Below are 22,572 nucleotides of genomic sequence, written 5' to 3' on the forward strand. Positions count from 1 at the left end.
ACATGATGGTTTTGCTGAAACCACTGATGTTTGGTGTCAAATATCTCATATTATTAAACCCACACTGATTCCAGTGATGGATTTATTAGTACATGCTGCCAGAGGGCACCTTAGAGGTGCCCCCTGAAAACCTACAGACGACTAGTGTGCTGTCTGACTGGAGTAGGCCAGCCTGCCACCATAGACAGGTTTCTGACCCCTGCAGGTGAGAGCCTGTGCTCCGTTAGTGCAGAAACAATGCTTGCTACAGATGGAGGTGTTGTCACCTTCTCCAAGCAGGATGGCTAAGTAATCAGCATATCAAGGCAGGAGGCTTCAAAGGCCTCTGCCATCTTTGATAGGCGACCCAAGGCTTCCCCAGATAGGGAAAATGCCACCCCCTGCCCCAGGCCCTTTTGGCCCCAGGACAGGTGGGAACATTAGCTAGTCAAGAGGCGTGTCCCGCACTCAGGCAAGTATGTCCCTTAAGGTGGGCTTCCAGAAGTGAATCCGACGTTTAGAATTCCACCATATTAGTTTTGAGGGAGTTAGGTTTTCTGGGTCATAGTTATACCCACTTCCCACAGGTAGTGGTCATATAGAGGGTGTAGACACCCTAAGGTAAGTACCCCATTGGCTGCTACCTGTCACTCCCTGTAACGCCCCTAAATTGAGTGTTTAGGTGGCACCCCTGACACCAGGAACTAAGATTCAATGGCTCAAGAAGAGAAGGACACCTAAGCTGCAAGAAAAAGTGAGAACTGAAGACATCTGTAGACATTTGGTGCCAAACCCTGCCTGCAGCGCTAAGTTTCAACAATTGTGACCCAGTGATTCGCCCTGCAGCTAAACTCCTGCCAAGAACCCCGGTTGGCTGCCAGCACTTTGTAAATTGCTAGCATTCTCCCTTGGGGTAGAGGAGCTACTTCCATGCAGCCGGCAGGCACCGAAACACAAAGTCCGGTCTAATGAGTTGCCGTGCCCTGGCTAGCCTGACGCAGCAGCTCCCTAGGAAGAGTATCCTGTGCTACTGAAGGTCACATCAATCCCCCGACCATGTGAGAGGACATCAGGACCAACCGGAGCCGCACAGAACCCATGCCCTAGGTACCAGACCACTTGCAACAAGCAAAGACTGTGCCAGTGCAGTCGAGACTCGAACGACTGCAAGACAAAGCATCCATCGAGGGATGACAGCACCACAGAGACCCTCTTCTAGATTGGCACAGCTTTCCTGATTTTTGCACTCTGCACTGGTGAGACCATGGACAACAAGGGTCCAGGTCACACCGAGCCCAGTCGACATTTTTGCTCTTCACCTGGGTACCGATGAACGACTGTGCTCCCTTGTTTCCAGAACCCTTGTGAACCTTGCCTCTCATTCGGAGCTCCCGGACTTTTTCCCAGGTATCTCTCTGCAGCCTGCTTCTAGGTGGCCCCCCCTTCTCTTTAATGGTGTAGCGTGCACAGCTACCAACGCGACCAGCACCTCTACACCCGGACGCCCCAGGGAGGGTAACAAGAAACCGCTGCTTGTACTTTGGACCTTGGCCCCCTACGACCATAAGTCCAGAAGGAGACACACGGAAACCGACCGCAAATAACTTGATACTTTATGTGCCTTTTCTCGCTTAAGAAAGCATTGTGCATTAAAACGCATTTCAGTGAACATTTTACTTACCTGCTAAAATCAATATTTTAAAAAAGTACTATCGAAGTTGTAGGTATCAAAATGTATTTACAAATATGACTTATTTTTCTAAATAAGTCTGATATATTCTTGAGTGTGTGTCTCATTTATTGCCTGTGAGTATCAACAAATGCATGGCACTACCCTCTGATACGCCTAACTGCTCACCCACACTACCACAAAAGAGAGAGTTAGGGACATCATTTGTGCCTCTGTAAACCAATCGGGGTTTGCCTGGACTCTTTGCTCACTGTACCTCATTTTGGGCAACTATATCAAGAGCCAGCATCCTACATTGGTGGCAGCGGTGGAATACAAGACTTTGCATTTGCTGACACCACATAGTCAATTCATCATCATCATCATACAAACTTTATTTCGGCTTAAGACGCCATAAAAGCACAGTTAAAAAACAATAGTATAAAATAGTTAAAACCCAGTTACATAAAAATATAAGGGGAGTCACATCCATACAGTGTAGCAGCATTTCCGGGTATCAACCAACTTAAAAAGTGCAGTAAATAGCTAGAACTCATATGTACATTTACTCTACCAGCTTTTTTGTCTCCAAATGTCAGGGTGATTACGATAAAATAGAGTAAGAGCTATATACATTAAAAAGTTCAGTCCTATGTACATTCTAGTTCAAGTAATAAAAACTCAACATTTTATCACAAATTCATCAATTGTTAGGAAAGGTAGTCAAATACACTTATGAATCCTATTTACTGGTTCTTTAAAATGGCTCTGCGTGTAAGCCACATGGAAATAAAAAACGAGAAATTGAAAAAACAATGGGGATGGGTGTATCGAATTTTTAAATCCTGTACATTTCACGACAGTGAATGGACCCCATTTTTCTACAGAGTTAGATTAGCCACCGCGATCTTGCCTTCTTATACCCCTGACAGAAAAGTATCACGTGGAGGTGGGTCTCTTCTACATTGGGGCACACTGGGCAGTCTGCATTTGTGTGTCCCTCCCACATGTTTGTAAATGAGCGTAATGGTAGGACTCCATGCCTAAGTTGCAGATATAGCTTTTTTTGCCAAAAGCGGCTGTATGTCGTCTAACACTGGGTCTAAGACATATGTGGTTTTTATTTCTAAAATCTCGGCCGTCAGTCTCCCTAGCGAGGGTCTCCTCTCCAACTGGGAGAGTTTATGTCCTCTAAAACTCTCTACCAGAACTTTTCTGGGGGTTATTTGGGAGGTTTCTTCAGCATTATGCCAGAGGCTACCCCAGCCCAACTCCACACATGTTTTCTTATTATAATATGATAACCAGGACAACTTCTCTGCACCTCGTAACCCCATGACATCAGTCAGTTCTTCTCTATAAGAGACCAATTCAGGGGTAGACCACAAGCGCCGCCAGTATAATATGGGCCTAAGTGCAGCTTCTTCCTCAATGGGTCTAATACCTAAGTCCATACGTAAAGGTGTTAGAGGTGTACTAGGTGGTAACCCCATGAGTTGCCTGGCAAATGAATTCTCAGTGTGGGCTATCTGGCCAGATGGACAGTACCCCCATAGTTCTGCTTCGTATAGCGCAGCCGTCCTGGCCTGAGCCTTGTAAATTTCCACGGCCGGACTCACCAGTTTTTCATGACAGGATAAATATATAGTTTTAAGATGCCACCTGTGGTCTGGGATAGTTTTAGGCCTGTTTTGCTAATTTGCGCTCCCCAGTCCATTCTTTCTGTCAATGTGATTCCCAAATAGTCGAAAATCGCTACTCTCTCTAAAGGACTGCCGTCCAGAGAGGGATTTAGGCGAGTGGAATTGCCTACATTGAAAGCCATGTACTTGTTTTTTTGGGTATTAATTTCTAATCCCTGGTGTTTGCAGAAGGCGTTGAAGTTATTTAATGTCCTCTGAATTCCTATAGGGGATTTAGCTAACAAAAGTGTGTCATCCTCAAACATGACGGCAGGTATTAACCGTTTCGCTAACTTAGGGGCGTCAATGTTTATCCCCGCGCACAGTGTTTCAATCAGGCCATTGATGAAGAGGCTGAAGAGAGTTGGGGCCAGGACACAGCCCTGCCGGACCCCTCTCTCGACAGGCTGGGGGCATGAAAGTTCACCATTTTTGCCAAATCTGATTCGAGCAAAGTTGCCCTCGTGAAGACCTTTTATCTGATGGCAAAGATAATCTGGGACTCACATATCTAGTAGGGTTGCCCACAGTTTATCCCTTGGGACTAAGTCGAAGGCTGATTTAAGATCTACAAAGATGAGATAGAGGCTGCCACCCTCTATACTCACAGTTTTCCAGTGAAGCATCTGTAACCTTAAAATCTGGTCAGTTGTTGATATCCTTGCTCGAAACCCGGCTTGGAGGGGAGTAAGGATGTTATGTTCCTCCATCCAAGTATGCAGGCGCCCCAAGAGAACCCGAGCAAAGATTTTTTGACTCACGTCTATTAAGCTAATTGGGCGATAGTTGGTCGGTAAGAGTGGGGAGCCCTTTTTGTATATTGGTATAATTTCAGCCCTGGCCCACATAGTTGGTATTGCCATGCCCTGAAGGATTGCATTAAAAAGTATTAGTAAAAAAGGGGCCCATACGGTCGGCTCGGAATGGAAAAGATTTCCAGGGATCTTGTCCAGCCCGGCGGCTTTTGTTTTTTTAATCATGCCCAAAGCGTCACGTACCTCTCTAAGTGTGAACAGTGGGCTTTCTAGAGATGTCATACAAGGGGACGGTAGGGGTCTGATGGCTAGCCCTTCCCCAACTACAGCCCTTGTGTAAAGTGTTTTGAAATAGGCCTTCCACATCTCGTCACTGATATTAGGTTCAATGGCTGATTTGCCCTCCTTAGACCCTGAGTTGACAATGTTCCAAAAGGACCAAAGGTCGTGATTTAGAAGGGCACTTCTGAGGTCGGCCCATTGTTGCGATTCCCAACTTTTTTTGGCCTTTATAATGTTATTCTTGTATTTTGCCCTTGCAGTTTTGACTGGCCTGTCATTATTTTTGATGGCAGTGATTAGTGCCTGTTTAACCATACGGCAATCAGTGTTGAACCATGGGTGTTGAGACTTTTTAGTCGCCCTAGGTTTTTTATTTTGAAAAAATAATACGGCCATAGCAGTAAACAGCTCTTGATTGTTATTAAAGATTACTGAATTGTAATTGGCTGTACCCTCTATCTCTACAGTTTGATATACAGCCTTGAGGTGTGGAAGAATGTGTTGGTATAACTTGGCCAATTTTTCTTCTGACTGGAAAAGTCTGCCCCAACGCACTCTTCTCCCTCCGTTGGACTAGGTTAGGCATGCGTCTGTAGGTATCAAATTATCAAGTGATTTCTTGGCCTGTGGTATTGAAAATGATAAAATAAGGGCGTTATGGTCACTGTCTAGACGGGGCTGATTTTGAAATGTAATACTCTATACCATGATTTTGTGTCTACCATGATGTAATCGATGATGGAGGTATGCCCCTGTCTGTTAAACGTGTGGTTCCCGGGAGTGTCGGTTGGAGTACGGCCATTACAAGCTCTGAGCGAGAAGTTTAGTGTAAGTGTACTTAACTGCAATGCAAGTGGGGTCCATGCCCTTGTATAGGGTATAATAGGCTCTGGTATGGACCAGTAACTATCCTCTTCACAGAGAGTGCCCATGACCAGCCCTTTCAGAGGTTCAAATTGGCAATTAAAATCCCCACCAATAACTACCCCAAGGTTTGCGGGAATAGATGAGAGACAAGTAGTTAGTTGTTCTAGGGTTGTGGACTCCCTTCCCATGAGTACTGGACGAGAGTACACATTAATTAATGCTATGTCAGTACACTTATGAAAGGTAAGGAGTACACAAAGAATATCACGCGAGGAACTCTCCATCTGGTTTGCCTCACAGCCCAGATGGACTGCGACCCAGGTACATAAACCTCCGGAGGGTCTGCCCTTTCCCCCATAAGTGGCTGGAATGTTAAACGATGCATAGCCCATTCTGCATAGGTCATCTTTGGCCCATGTTTCATGGAACATGCATATTTCATGCTGCTCTATAAAGGAACCCCATTGCGGACAGTCCAATTTGGAAGGTAGTCCAGCTGCGTTCCATGAAAGAATTTGAAGGGTGGGAGGGTCTATTTTATCAATTAAAGAGGAGAGAATTGTAATTCCATTATCTTGGGTACCCAACGGGAGTTGGCAGTGCTCCTTTCGGTGTGCTGTTTCGATGCTATTGGTTAGTTCGTGGTCGCCTTTCAGAGAGTGTAAGATGGTAACTATATCCCTCTGGGGAGTAATTGAGGGCTGCGTTTCATGATGGGGGGGAACAGGGGTTGGAAAAATCGTGACTTCTGTCGTATATGTGGTCCCAGATGGCTTTGATATGTTTGTCTCGCTTCCCATTACTGTCCCTAGGCTCTGTGTTAAGGTTTTTCTCCTTTGTTCTCTTGTCTTTTGCTGTGCTCACACCTTTTCTACTTGGTTGTGGTGCTCTTGTGGGGTAACCTCTCTCAAGAGTCAATCTACTGAGTCTAGGGAGTTGAATCTGTTATGAACTGGGATGTTGAAGAGTAGGGGACAAGGTTGGCCTTGACCTGGTGCAGAGAAATAATTTCCCTGTGGACATTCCCCCCTCCATTGACCTTGTCTTTGTCTTACAGATGGAATGTGTGTGGGGGGGGTAACAATGGCCTAACAATAGACAACTAATACCCCCCCTGTCTCTCTGGTAACAGCAATCTAAAAGGGATTCTATAAGCGCTGGCTTTTAAAAATTAATGACAACACAATACCCGAGTGTGTTTTTTGTCTCCATCCCACCCAACTCACCCTGCGGGCCATGATGATTTCATTAGTATCTCTGAGAAAAAACTGTCTGTTGTTAGCTAGCCAATGCGAGCATTTGTTTCTTAGATCAAAATATGACTCTCTGGCCTCTTTTTTCAATTTGGGAACACCTGTTAGGATGACTACGTAGGGAGTCGACTACGGGGGGAGGTTTATTACTGGGAGGGGTGGCCCTATATCATTTCCACCCTTGTATGTAGCTTTCTTATTCCCTGTTCTCTCACTGCCAACATTATTTGTCCAAGGACTAGTTGGGGTTTGGACTTTTTCCTTTTCTGGCTGCAACCCTTGTTTGAGCTCCTGGTGAAGTGAGCTGTTTCCTTTTCGTATCCCCACTGTATTTTTTGGGCTGTGACCCCCACCCTCCTGATTAGGATGATTCATTAGGGTGGAGGATTGGTATATTGGTGATTACTCTGGGGTCAGGATTAATTGCCTGTGGGGCCTGTTTTGTATTTACAAAATCCATTGGTACCTTTGCCCTTAGTAGTGCATCAAACTTATCAAATGTATTCACCCAAGACTCGGCCATTTTAGTAAGTTTATCCATCCTTTCCCATATGTTTTTTATCTCGTCCTTCACAATAGTCCTTAGTTGGGCCTGCAAGTCCTCCATTACGTCCATAACCCAAATCTGGTTGTGAGGATATTCCAAGTGTCGTCTCCCTTTGGGCTACAGGACCCTGGTGTGTCATTGGTTGTTTCTTATGCTTTTGGCCGAGTAATGCGGCTGGTTTGGATTTCATGACTTTGGGGCGAGCATCTTCATGATAGGCCACATTCACAAAGCCCACTGCCCGGGTCCTGGGGGGAGAGGTTGGAAGGGTCCTGGGGTGGAGATGAGCCTGATTCATCATGCATAGTAATGGGTAGTGCTAAATCGGGGGTGAGTGACAGTCGTCTTTCAGTTAGTTCAATTTCAGTGGCGACAGCGCCAATGGCTCTCTGGAGCATTCTATCTATGGAAGTTAGTTTGTTCAAAGAAGAGGGTTGTTAGAGTGAGACATTGGGGTTCCCCGCACCAATACGCCTGCCCATTTTGTGGCTAGTGCCAGAGAGGGGATTCCCATTACAAGACACTAACCTTCCATCTGCGTCTGGTTAGGCCCCGTTCCAAGAATCTACAGGGAGGCATGTGAGGCGACAAGGGGGGGGGGGAGGCCCAGCCCAGCCTCTTCGGTCTCTGACGGGCTCGGACGGGCCTGCCCGCGCACGTCCCGCTCTGCAGGCGATTGGCAGGCGTCAACTAGCGCCTGCTGAGAGATGTAGTTCCTCGATGGGCCGTTCCCCTCACGGCATGGCCCAGTGGCAGGAGATCCTGTTTGCTGCTCCCCTCATGGCTGGAATAGAGGCAAGAGTGGCGGAGGTAAGAGCCGTTCTCCTCGCGGCTGAAGCTGCAGAGTGGTGAGCGCATCCCGCGCTGCGGGAGGGCTACACGCTATTTGTTTGCCCACAGGCGCCGCACTGACGTGATTGGCAGGCGTCAACCAGCGCCCGCTGGGAGATGTAGTTCCTCGATGGGCCATTCCCCTCATGGCGTGGCGCGGTGGCAGGAGATCCTGTTTGCCGTTCCCCTCACGGCTGGAATAGAGGCAAGAGTGGTGGAGGTAAGAGCCGCTCCCCTCACGGCTGAAGCTGCAGAGTGGTGTGCGCGTCCCCAATTAGTGGTACAGCAAAGTAAATCCACAATTGACATTATTTAAAAAATTGATGTTTGAATTTTGTCAATTTTTCCAAACTTCTAAAACTTGAAATGACATTGGCTAAGTCCCCAGTCCGTTTATAATGGATTTGTAAAAGCTACCCTAGACAGTTAAGCCTTAAAGTATAGTTTACTAGATTTTTCTAACTTTCAAAAATGTCCAACTGATCTAATACCAAGTCTGAGACAGGAGGTAATACCCAGGTGCTCATCCAGGGTCCTTACAGGAAACTTAAGTTAGCTCAACTTAAAGGCCTCTCTACAGCATGGGACTTTTCCATGGGGACTAGGCCTACAAAGGCCCATCTCCAGACTCTACTTGCTGAGAATAAAAGATTCAGAACAATGCAAGGTAATAGAAATGACACAGAAGATGCAGGTGCCAGTGATGATGAGTCCTTGGACCCCCAACCCATTGGTAGCACCTCTTCTGGAAGTACTACTTGTAGTACACCAGATGAAGTTGATGAAGAAGATCCTAAACTTCAGAAACGAGCCAGGAGGCTGGCTTTAGAAACCAAGGGGCTTATTTAAAAGAAAGTGCCACAGCGCCACACCGCAAGCACTTCCATAACACAGGGATACGTCAGATGTACAACAATATGATGCATCCATGTGCGTTCCCCTGCCCTGGGGCACAATCTGCTTCCATGCGCTGCACAGGCACACTTGCTCCATGATGCAAGGGTGCCTGCTTTGCGGGGAGATTGTTTCTGTGCAGGTAGGGGCTACCTTCCTGCACAAAAACAATACAAAAAAAAAATTATTATTATTTCCTCTTCCTATGTGTGCTGCAGAACGCAGTACCCCTAGAAAGAGGAAAAAATAAGGAAAAATGTAAACATTCTCCTCGTTGCGCCTCGCTACGGCACTCCTGGAGTGGCGTAGCATTCTGATGCATTTCCAAGTTTACGAATTCTTGTAAATCTGGAAATGCAGCAGAATACATGGGTGTTGTGTGGGAACACCCACAGAAACTCCCATGTCATGCCCCTTTCATGCAAAGTGTTGTGTGAGAAGGCACCATATCTACAAGGACAGGAAAAGCCATGCAGTGTGGCTTTATGTGTCCTTGTAAATATGGGGCAGGAGGTTGCGCCAGCGGTGAAGTGACGCACCGGTGGCGGCAGGGGCTTGTAAATAAGCCCCCTAAATCTTAGCCATAGAAAAAGGAACAGCTGAGATTGTCCTAGAACCCATCTCTGGTGGCTGTGGAATTATGACTAGGGAGAACAATGAATCTTTTGAACCTTATATCCACAAAGGGATTTTTCCCAAATATATAGAAGGTGATGATATTACCAAATGGTTTTCAGCCTTTGAGAGGGCTTGTAAAACGAGGAAACTCAGCAAGAAGTATTGGGGCTCTCTACTGTAGGAGATTGTTAGACCTGGCACCGTTGGCGTGGGTCACCCTTCCATTTTTGTTTGTGCCTCAATGTATTTGTGTGCTGGTGTTAGCTGCTCAGGGCACTGTGCCACTGCCATCCAGTGCCACAGTGCAAGTGCTCCCTATGGTAAAGTGTATTATGTGAATTGACTTCCATGTTTGGCTTATTTGGTTTACTATCAGTCCCTAGTAGAGTGCACCAGGGGTGCCAAGGGCTTGTATATCCAAATGCTGCTAGTGGGCTTGCAGCACTGGTTGTGCCACCCACAGGAGCAGCGGGGTAAAATGTGTCTAAGGTCTGCCATTGCAGAACCAGCATGCAGTCTGGTACTGTCATGCTGACTGGGCAAGTGTCCCCACTTGCCAGTCCCTAAACCTTCCCTTACCTTCATATTAGTCACTCCTATGGTAGTCCCTAGGGCAGGGTGCATTGTAAGGATAAGGTAGGACATGCCCTGAGGTGGGTGGCATGTCCTAATAGTGAATTACAGCCATTTTTCGTTTTTCACTATTGCAAGGCTACCTGCTCTCCATAGGCCAGAATGGGCTGCTAGATTATAACACTCTATAATCCTAGCAGGCTTAGGAAGCATGGTAGAAATTTGTGTTTAGTATGCCTGAACTCAGAATAATAAAATACATCTTTTAGTAAAGTTTATTTTAACATCCTGTGTTTGCAAATGCTACTTTTAGAAAGTTAGCATTTGGTTGCTTAACTATTTCAGTCCGCCTCTGGAGGGGAGGGCTATCTTCTTTGTGTGTAGCTTGAGTGACAGGGCTGGGAAGTTCCAGGAGACAGGCTGGGGCTGCCAGGTGGTGAATAGAAGGATTACACCAGGATGGGTGGGAGGAGTGCACCTTGACTCTGAATAGGACAGTGCTCTGCCTCCACAATGCTGGCTCCACCCCTTGGGGAGCGTCTGATGTCTCTGCCCTGCCTGCTGAAAGAAGAAGCCAGAGTTTCAACAACAAAGTGCTCCTCTCTGAAAAGAACTGGACTGGGATTATGCAAAGGCCCCCCTGGCCTGTAAAGACAAAAGAAACTTGGTATAAATGTAGGAGCCTTGCTCCTAAGAAATCAGATCCGGATGAACCACGAAGAAATTCTGCCTGAGTAGAAGGACCTGGAAGAAGCTGAAGGAGGAGTAACTTTCCCTGACCTGGGGGATTGGCCTGCAGTTGGTGCCTTGCTGAGAAAGGAGAGGAAAAGACTGAAAGAGACTTTGCACTTTGTTTTTCAACTATCTCCAAGGGCTTGGAAGAAGAGCTTGCCCCCTGAACTGAGTCCCAGGACCATTGGACTCATCTGCCTTCAAAAACTGAGTTGCCTGGACAATTCTTGCTTGTTTCCCGCTGGATTTGGCCCCAGTACGCCTCGTACTACATCCGCCGCGAAGCCGTGTCTTTGCCGCCCGGCACAGTGTGTCTACGCTGAACCAAAAGCGTTAGTACGCACCGTATCCCTCCCGGCTGCATTGCACCTAACCTTCCCCGCCGATTCGAGACGTACATCCCTGGCTGCCGAACCATGTACGCCGGACTCAAGCTTCGCTTTCCCGCAGGTACAGTCCGTACGCTGCTAACGTACTGCACCGTGCCGTACTCAGAGCCGAGAAGCCGCAGTACGCTGATCATCCCCGTACGCTGTACGGTGCCGAGAAGTGTCGCCGCCGATCCGCACCGAAGGTACGGCCCGAACGCTGACGCCACGGACTCTGCAAGCTGATCCGGCTCATCCGCCCGTACCCCTGAAGGTCCCGTACCAACGCCGCGTCCCGACGCCGCGACCGGACCAGACCGAGTACGCTGCCGAACTACGACCCGGACCCATCAACTTGTCCCGCACTGTCCGTCGCAGACCCCACGAACTTAAGCTACTTTGTCCTGTTCGCACCGCAGTGTGCACGTCCCGGACCCCGGAGTCCGCACCGATTGTTTGACTCGTACTTTCCTTGTTTTTAATGCGGACGAGTCGTACACCCAGGTACGAACCGTACAAAGCCTGAAAAGAAGCAGAATTGAGTAAAAGAAGCCTATTTTTGCATTTTAAGCCTTTTTGCAAGAACATTGAACTTTAAAATAATACTGTGGTCATTTCTAAACATTATTCTGGTCTTGTGCTAAGCCTTATATAAAGAAACCTATTTTTGATATAACCTTGACTGGTGTCCATTTGTGGTGTGTCATTGTATTACTGTATGTGTTCACAAATGCTTAACCTATAGCGCCCTGAGAATAGTCTTGACTGCTTGCGCCACACTACCTAAAGGGTGAGCAGGGGTTATTTGAAAGGGTGATCCCCTTATCCTGACTTGGAATTGAGAGTCCCTGCTTGTCACAAGTGCATACCTGTGCCAACTAGAGACCCCCATTTCTAACAGAGATGTTTTCAGGAAAGCGTGGGGATAGATTCCTGACACTGAATGAGGCAGATGCTGAGTAGTATGACCTCATTAAAGCCAACTTGATGGAGGACTTTCAACTCACCACTGAGGAAGTCAGGATCAGGTTATGGGAAACTTGTAAAACTTTGAGTCAGACCTGGGTAGATTTTGTTGACTTCTCAGTCAAGACACCAGGTGGCTGGTTACAAGGTAACAAGGTGCAAGACTATGATAGGCTTTATAATCTTATTATGAAAGAGCAGCTGGTAAGTAACTGTGTTTCCGAAAAGTTACATCAATACTTGGTGGAGCTAGGTCCAGGATCTCCCCAAGAATTGGGAAAGAAGGCTGACTACTGGGTCAAGACTATGGTGACCAAGACAACTTATGGTGGGTGTGACCATAAGAAAGGGGTTGCTAAAACACCCACCCGTCGGGGAAATATGGTGACCAGTCTAAAGATAAAAACAAAGGGGCAGATTTACAGGCACCTTGCATCACTTTTGCACCACAGTGCGTAACTTATTGTGACGCAGCGGCAGCGCAATTAATGCGCCACGTTGTGGCCCATGTACAACGTGACGCATCTTGGGCGATGCGTAACTTTGTAACGCCCTACTTCACATTATACCTGCGCAAGGTATAATATATGCAGGGTGGGCTTTCCCATGCCAAAAAGCCTCGTAGAAGTGACGCAGTGAAATCTACAAGATTTCACTGCACCGCTTCTAGGACGCCACTGCATCAAAACCCTACGCCTGCTTGGAGCAGGCATAATGAGTGATGCAGTGTTTTGGGAATAGGGTTTAAGGGTTGCTGGAGTTGCGTCGTGCTTGCGACATGACTTCAGCAATGCATGACTTTTGCGTCAACAGATGCGCCAGAATTTCTGACGCATCTGTCAATCCTTGCACTATGGTGCTCCGTATTGTATATATGACGCATCCAGGGTGGCGCAAGGGTTTCGCACGCAGGTGCAGGGAAACTGACGCATCTCGGCTCTAACGCAGAGATGTGCTAGTTTTTTGTAAATCTGCCCAAAGGGTCTTCTAAAGGCCCCCCAAAAGCTGTTCAGGAGGGTGGCCCCAAGACAATACACATATCAAGAGTGGTTACCAGCGTAAGAACTAGGATCCCGGGAAGGCTTGGTGCTTTAATTGTAAAGCCAATGGGCACTGAACTGGAGAACCTAGCTGTCCTAAAAAGAATCCCCCTAGTGCACATGCAGGTACCCCTGCAGTACTAAGTCTCCAGATGGGATACTTGGTGTGCCCTGACCAAGTCAGACAGCACTCACTAGCAACACTAATCTCTGAGAATGGGGTGGATGTCGTTGCCCTAGCTGTTTGGCCCACTAACATGCAAAAACAAACAGCAACATTTAATTAATGGGTTTAGAGTGGAACCACTGAGAGATACTGGTGCAAGTGTCACCATGGTAGATGAAAAACTGGTATCTCAAGGACAGTATTTGGCTGGACAGACTTTCCCAGTCACCAATGCTGATAATATGACCAAGGTTTATTCTAATGCTATGTGTCCTTGGAGTGGGGAGTGGTTACTGACCAGAAAAAAGGTGGCTGTGTCCTCTGCAATTCCTGTTGAATGTCTACTAGGGAATGATCTGGAGTCTTCAGCATGGGCTAAGGTAGAGCTAAGAGCCCATGCAGCCTTGCTGGGAATCCCTGAATGGATGTGCACAAAAACCTGAGCACAGTGCAAAGCCCAGGGTGAAAAAGAGGTGTTTGAGTCTGAAAGAGTGTCCCAACCATCCAAGAGAAAAGGAAAGAAGTCTAGGAAGCCAACATTCTGATCAGCCACAAACTCAGGTCCCCTCTCCTCAGGGAGAAGGCCTTTCTACCTCAGAGGGAACAGAACCCCGGGAACTTAAGCCTTACCTGACAGAGCTCCTAGGTTCAGGGGGACTCTCTAGGGAAGAGCTGTACCAAGGACAGAGGACCTGACCTATTCTTGAAAGCTTGAGACAGCAAGCTTCTGCACAGGATAAGGGAGATGTCAGTGGCTCCCATAGGACCAATTGGGATAAAGGACTTCTGTACACCGAGGCCAGATACCCCAAACCTGGTCCCACAAGGAGAGTGGTAGTTCCTTAGCAGTACAGAGGGCTTTTATTCTCATTGGCGCAGGACACCCCCTTAGCTGGGCATCTTGGCAAGAGGAAGACTTGGAGTAGGCTAGTCAGCCATTTCTTTTGGCCAAACATGCCTCTCTAAAAGGTGAAGGGGTTTCGTAACTCCTGTGCTACTTGCCCAGCAAAGTGCAAAGCAGGTGGCCACCCAAAGGTCCCCTTAATTCCACTTTTAGTGGTTGGGGTTACCTTTGAAAGGTTAGGGGTTGATGTTGTTGCCCCCCTGTACCCACCAACAACATCAGGGAACAGATTCATACTGGTAGTAATGGATCATACTACCAGGTTACCCTGAAGCTATACCCTTCAGGACTGTCACTGCTCCTGCAGTTGCCAGGTCCCTCAGGTATTTTCACAAGAGTAGGTTTTCCTAAGGAGGTAGTGTCAGACATGTGTAGTAACTTAATGTCTGGCTGCCTGAAAGCAATGTGGAATTAATGTGGTGTGACTTAAAGAAATCATTACCACCTATCATCCAAAGAAAAATGGTTTAGTTGAGAGATTCAACAAAACCATGAAAGGTATGATCATGGGACTTCCTGGAAAACTCAGAAGGAGATGGGATGTCCCTTTGCCATGCCTGCTTCTCACTTACAGAAAGGTACCTCAGAAGTGAGTAGGGTTTGAACTTTTGTTTGGACAGCCTGTGAGGGGATCTCTGTGTTTAGTTAAGGAAGGCTCAGAAAGACCTCTCAAAGAGCCTAAATAAGACATTGTGGACTATGTACTAGGCTTAGGTTCAATAATGGCAGAGTACATGGAAAAAGCCTCTAAAAACATGAATATGGCCAAGAGCTCCAGAAGCATTGGTATGACCAAAAGGCTGCGCTGGTGGAGTTTCACCAGGGCAGAAGGTATCGGTTTTGGGGCCTGAGGAACCTAGGGCCCTCCAAGACAAGTAGAGTGGTCCCTACCCTATCCTTGAAAGGAAAGGTGAGGTCACCGATCTGGTAGACCTAGACACTAGGAGGAGCCCTCATAGGATCATCCATGTTATTTGCCCAAAGCCTTTCTATGATAAGGATGATGTGACTATGCTCATGGTCACTGATGTGGAACAGGAAGCAGAGAGTTAGCCTCTCCCTGACCTCCTCTCCCACAGCCCAAAAGATGGGTCAGTAGATGGAGTTGACTTCTTAGACACCCTCTCTGCCCAACATAAAGCAGACTGCAGGCAAGTCCTGAGGCAGTATGCTGAGCTCTTCTCCCAAACCCGTGGTCAGACTACCCGGTGTACCCATGGCGTGGACACTGGAGAAAATACACCTGTCAAAAACAAAATACACAGACAGTCTGATCAGACTAAAGAGGGCATCAGGGCTGAAGACAGCTAGATGATGGATTTGGGAGCCATTGAACTGTCTGAGAGCCCCGAGGCAAGCCCAGTTGTGTTAGTCCCCAAGCCTCATTCCAATGGTGGAAACCAGAGCTGAGGTTTTGTGAAAACTATAGGGGTTTCAATGCAGTAAATAAGACAGATTTACACCAAATTCCAAGAGCTGATGAGCTAATAGGTTGGAGGTAGCTACATTTCTCAGTACCTTTGATTTGACATCAGGGTGCTGGTAGATTGGTCGAGCCATTGGAGCAAAACCAAAATCAGCATTTTCCACTCCATATGGGCATTATCAGTTCACTGTTATGCCCTTTCCCATCTTCCATAGGTTGGGGAATAAAGTCCTGGTTGGGTTGGAAACGCGTAGTTCAGCATATCTAGATGATGTTGCCATCTATATTTTACCTTGACAGGATCACCTGATCCACATTGAGATGGTCCTTTAGGGTCTGCAAGCTGCAGACCTTAATATCAAGGCAAGGCAATCACATTCCAGATTGGCAGGGCAGGGCACATTTGTATACTTAAGACACCGGTTAGGTGGAGAACAAGTTCAAACTTTACAGCCCAAGATCCAGACCATTCTGGACTGGGAAGGTCTAACGACCCAGACCCACATCAGGGCATTCCTTGGTTTGACTGTGTACCTCAGGAGATTTGAGAAGTAGTATGGGGCTAAGGTGGCCCTCCTCACAGAACATAACTACAAGAAACTTCCAAAGAAAGTAGGCCTGGGCGGTGAACTTCGCTGTGTTCGTGGAGTTTGTGAAGTTTTCTGCGCTCCGTACTCCGCAGAGGTCGCAGAGTGTAGTAAACTCTGCTTCGCGATGTGCAGCAGGGTTTTTTCCCTGCTCGCGATCACGAACGGTAAGTTCGCGATCGCAAACAGTGAGTTCGGGAGCGCGAGCAGCTGCTCGGGTAGAATTTCTACCCGAGCTGCAGGAATACCAGTACAAACTGCAGTTCGCACTGCACTCTGCCACTCGCGGAACTTTGCGGAGTTTTTTGTAACTTTGCGGAGTTCAGTGTAGCGAAACTCCGTGAACTACGCCAAGGGTTAAAAGAAAGTAAACTGGACAGTGAGCTGTCAAAATGCTTTTGACACCCTGAAAGAAGCAATGTGTTCAGCACCCATTCTTAAAAATCCAGATTATTCAAAGCAGTTCATAGCGCATACTGATGGCTCTGAACATGGAATTGGAGTGGTCCTTTCCCAGACCAGCGATGATGGCCATGACCAGCCTGTTGCTTTCATTAGCAGGAGGTTACTTTCTGAAGAGCAGCATTGGAGTTCCATCAAGAAGTAAGCCTTTGTTGTGGTTTGGTCCCTGTAGAAGCTGAGACCATAGCTGTTTGGCACTCACTTCCTTGTCCAAACCAACCACAGGCCTCTCAGATGAATGGTAAAACCCCCAAACTGCTGAGGTGGTCCAACCCCCTACAGGGTATGTACTTTACAATGGAGCACAGGCCTGGGTCTGACCATGCCAATGCAGATGGCCTTTCCATGTTTTTCCACTTAACTGATGAAGACTCTCTTGAGAAAGGTTAGTCTCATTGGGCCCGATTCACAGAACTAACTTAAGACAAAATCTTAAACTTACTACTTTTGGTATTCACAGAAGTTAGGATTTTGTCTTAAGTTTGTCTTAAGACAAACTTAAGACAGACTTAAGACAGACTCAAGACAGACTTAAGACAAACTTAAGACAGACTTAAGACAGACTTAAGACAAACTTAAGACAAACTTAAGACAGACTTAAGACAGACTTAAGACAGACTTAAGTTAGGATTGTGTCTTAAGATTGTCTTAAGTCTGTTTTAAGATTGTCTTAAGTCTGTCTTAAGTCTGTCTTAAGTTTGTCTTAAGTTTGTCTTAAGTGTGTCTTAAGTGTGTCTTAAGTCTGTCTTAAGACTGTCTTAAGTCTGTCTTAAGTTTGTCTTAAGACAAATTTAAGACAAAATCCTAACTTCTGTGAATACCAAAAGTAGTAAGTTTAGGATTTTGTCTTAAGTTAGTTCTGTGAATCGGCCCCATTCTCTTTTGCTTAAGGCGACAGGAGGGTTGTGTAGGAAAGGTCCCTCTTTTTGACATGGGGTTGTGTAGGAAAGTCCCCTGGGGTTGTGTAGGAAAGTCCCCTTTTTTGACATGGTCACCCCCACTTTTTGCCTGGTATCTGATGCAATTTTGACAGAAAATGCACTGGGAACCTGTTAACCAGATCCCCAATGCCAGATCTTTTTGCCTAAACTACACAATTGTTCCCCAATTAACAATACCTTTAGCACTCCCTATAAGTCCCTAGTAAACTGTACTTTTGATAGCTAGGTCCTGGGCTACTAAAGAGGGTCCCTACGGGCTGCAGCATGTATTGTGCCACCATAAGAGACCCCTTAGCACCAACATGCAAACTGCCATTGCAGGCTGCGTCCCAAAGTGAGTAGAAAACAGAAGGCACGACATGGCACACCTCCTGTGTGCCATGCCTGCAGACAGTGCATGAAGTATAGGAAAGACACTCCTACAGTAGGCCTTACAGCCCTAAGGCAAGGTGTACTATATAATATGTGTGGACATATCTGCATCCCCTGTGATGTATAACTCGATTCTTAGATATTAAAAGTGGACAGGGAAGCCATTTTGAGTACCTTTGCTGAACACTAGCAAATACGAGTTCTCCAGCTACATGATGGCTCTGCTGAAACCAGAGATGTTTGGTATCAAACATCTCATATTAATAAACCCACACTGATTCCAGTGATGGGTTAATTAGTACATGCCAGATGGCACCTTCGAGCTGCCCTCTGAAAACCTACCGACTACAAGTGTGCTGGCTGACTGGTGTAGATCAGCATGCCACCATAGACAGGTTTCTGACCCCCTGCAGGTGAGATCCTGTGCTCTCTGAGTGCAGAAACAATGCCTGCTACAGCTGGAGGTGTTGTCCTCTTCTCCAAACAGGATGGCTAAGTAATCAGCTTATCAAAGCAGGAGGCTTCAAAGGCCTCTGCCGTGTTTGATATGTGACCCAAACCTAAGGCTTCCCCCAGACTGGGGAAATGCCACCCCCTGCTCTGGGCCCTTTTGGCACCAGGACAGGTGGGAAAATTAGCTAGTCAGGAGGTGTGTCCCCCCTCCCAGGCTAGTAGCACTCCTAATGTGAGCTACCTGAAGCGGATGCAACTTTTAAAATTCCACCATTTTAGTTTTAGTGGAATTTAGTTTTCTGGATCAGGGTTAATCCCACTTCCCACAGGAAGTGGTCGTATAGAGTGTGTAGATACCCTAAAGGTAAGTAGCCCATTGGCTACTCCCTGTAATTCCCTGTAACACCCCTAAATAGAGTATTTAGGTGGCACCACTGACACCAGGAACTCAGGTACAATGGATCAAGAAGAGAACGTCAGCGAGAGATGCAAGAAAAAGTGAGAACTGAAGATTGCTGTGGAATTATGGCACTGAACCCCGCCTGCAGCACTTAGTCTCAACAATGGCGACCCAGTGACTTGTTCTGCAGCTGAAATCCTGCCAAGAACCCTGGTGGGCTGCCTGCGCTTTATATATTGCCAGCAATCTCCCTTGGAGTAGAGGAGATACTTCCCTGGAGGCCACAGACACTGAAAAGCAAAGTCCGGTCTACCAAGTTGCCGCTCCCTGATCAGCCCCCAGGAAGAGGACCTTGTGCTCCTGAAAGACAGATCTATGCGCCCACTCAGTGGGAGGACACCAGAAACCAACTGAATCTGCACAGGACCAATACCAGACCCCTTGCAACGGCTCCAAGACTGTTGCAGGGATTCTGCTCATGCACAGAACTATGCACAGGAAACCAGAACCTCAGTGAATTGTGGTGTACCAAAAAACTCACCTCAGTCCCCACAACCCCTATCCGACTAGCATCAGTGTCTCATTTGTTCTCCGTATCATCTCGAAGCTACCAATGATTAGACAACCCAGAACATGAGACTTAGAGTACTCTCATGAATGGTGGGAATCAGATACACCTTTTCGTTATTATTCTCATATCAGTCCACAACAGGAGTAATCAGAGACACGGTAAAGTTTAAAATGTTTATTTTTAACTACGTGCTCTAAGGTGCAGTACTTTGGCTAATACAAGCAGGCATATGATTAAAAATAAAACCATCCGCATTGTTACAATACCATAAAAAATGAAGGGAGAAATCATATTGCAAATGATAGTGGAAAACAAGTCCTATTATACTTTGTGAACCACCCTCCCTTCACTAGTAAACTAGTTTTTATAAAACTAATAGAAGGTCGCTAGGCTTGAATGGAGAACCCCATGCCTCAAATTCAGCTTAGGTGAATCACATCACAGGATCAGCTCTGCTCTCTGTGTCTGGAAAGGTTTTCTCCAAGTGTCCGAATCATGCATGCAAATGCAATATTAAAGGCACCCGAGTTTCAGATATTTGCGTGGGCCGATCAACCTGAATTCAACAGCTTACATTGTTATTTGACCTTGACGGCTTCTGCACACAGTGTTCAGACTAAGATCCCGGTGCATGACTAGGGATGTGAACAACAGACCGTTCTCATGTGAAGAAAAAGCAAAAAAAACAGTTTTACTTGTAATAACAGCTACCTGCAGTGTCGTGTGCAAAAGCAGCAAAGTGGCAAGATGGTGTTTTACTTCTAAAGCGCTTATGCTAACATAGCAATGTGTGCACATAAAACCCTGTCTTCACTACACCCAGCCTTGATTGGACCACAAACAGATTAGGGAAGCAACGTATGAACGCAGATTTCAAGTTTGAGTGAGACAGAACCAAGTTCATGTATTGTCAATCCAAATAATTGGTAGTGATAGTTCGAAAAATTTGTTGGGAAAAGGAAAACAATAAAACATCTCTCAGGGGCGTGACACAGCCCATTGTGGAGTAAAAAACAAAAAATAAAAAATCTGGATTAGGACGTGTGGAAGATGGACAACTGCCGATTTAATCCATCAACGTGTAGGCACAATAAGTTGCAACTGCCTCCAAGAGAAAGTCATTATAATGTTCAGTAAAAGAGTCCGCCATCCAGTCAAGTAAAGTAAATGAACATACATGTTCTCCGATAACCGGAGCCTCTAGCACAATCAGAAGACAACTTGCGTGTTCTTCAAGATAACTTCTCGCCAAGAATTCATATGCTGCCGCATATATATCCCAATTCCCTAGGAGTCCATGCGCCGCTCCACAGGCCATAATCCCGATACCAGAACAGTCCAACTCATAAGCCACTAAGGGACTCATTAGTCGATCTTAATCCGGGGCAGGAGACGCCGTGTTCGACAGACACAAATCCAGAGTCCATTCAAATGGACAATCTAGGCAATGGAAAACAGTTTGCACGCAAGTAAAGTATGAGAACCGGAAGGATAATCGATAGGCTACGCTTAAAGTGTCCAGTGGTAATGTTCCATAGTAATCAAGCATCCGGTTGCGCAGTTGAAGCAGCCGGGGGAGGCTGTCGTGTGATACAGATCGTGCAGCCATTGCGGAGCAAGCAAACCAACAGGAGCACACCAGCAGTCAGGGCGAGAATCAACGGTAGCCCGCCGAAGACGCTTGAAAAAATAGAATGAAAAAATGCCGGTATCACACCAAATATTGTTTGGAAGGAGGTCACGAGGCCGGAGCCCACAACCTTGAAAAAATGCACCAAGCCAGTTGTTGACGAGGCATTGAATATAGTATGAATCAGAGCATCGAAATGAAGGGGGAGATCAGTATTTAAAAGCACATGTACCACGGTGCCGGTGTTTGCTACGTGAAGGACAAATGTTTCATGGGAGGAAGTCAGGGTGACTTCTTTTTGAGACAATAGAGCCTTTATTCTGCTCATCTTGTTGAACTCTGCCTTCAAGGTTGGTATGGAAGGCCAGATGGATACATCTAGTCTCCCCTGCAGGGGTGGGAAGAGGACATTTTTACAACAGACTACGCGTTGTGAAACAGTTACAAAGTACGAAATCCCCACTAGCATCCCGCAGCATGCCTCATTATTTAAAAGCAAATAACTACCGTTAGCCAATAACGTAAAAGTGGGTGTAATTGCTGGCACAGGATTTCCCTTCAGAATGCAAGCCAAAGTCGGTGCCTGAACGTTGCATGCACCAAGCAAATGGATGTTTCTACAGACTACCAAGTGGTCAGGTGCGGAAGTGCATTCCTCTCCTTTCAAATAAACCTCTTTACCCTCTCTCAGGCACCTGTATGTAAATGGTAGTCACCAAATTTCATGCAGGAAAGCAGTACCCAATGGCTCGTATCTGCCTAGGGCATAATGTTTCATACATGAACTGAACATAAACAATGGAAATGGTAAGGTGATTAAACCATGGATAAGCCACACAGCTGAGTTCAATTCGGCCACAGAGAACTGTAACGGTTCTAACTTTTCAATATGCAATAATGAGTATGTTGCATCCTTCATGGACATGAACTGTTGTTTATCAGTCAGGTTAAACGGCAGGAATAAAGATGATGTGTTCATGTAGTCCCAGGGAACTTTCCCAGCCTTCAATGTTTGTAAAGTCCAAGCAAACTGCATTATAGAACGCAATTGATTTTGACCATGGTATAAAACAGACATATCATCCTGAACAATATCCACAACAGATGAAACAATGTTATCTAACGTGTAAATTCTAGAAGAAAGGGTCTTAATGCTATTATCGATGACAGGTAGCACTTTTTCTAAATTGGCTTGATCAATAGCCCTTAATCTAGAAGCAACCTCAATTTGAGATAATTTCCAAACTTCGTTATAAACAGCATGCACCCATCTTTTGGACCTGCCACCTACAGGGCCTTTAACAAAATCATTCAAATCTACCTTGTCATTCATTTTTGATAAATGAAGTTCAACAGATGCCAAGGTGGAATGTTGCAGCCAGGTTTGATATAACTTTCCTACAGAATAGGTAGTAACTGAATGGGAATATTCAAATCGGGGGTCCACCCTAACCTGTGTATAGCCGGGGTATAGACCCAGAAAACGATGTTGACAGGAATCTGAGCTTTTCTGCCATATTAAACACCCTTCAGGGTCTAAGTTGGAAATGTTGAAGGAAATATTAGTAACAAATGACTGCAAAGCATCAAGGCACAGATCTGTG

This window comes from Triturus cristatus, chromosome 8, assembly GCF_964204655.1.
Source record: "Triturus cristatus chromosome 8, aTriCri1.1, whole genome shotgun sequence".
Lineage (NCBI taxonomy): Eukaryota > Metazoa > Chordata > Amphibia > Caudata > Salamandridae > Triturus > Triturus cristatus.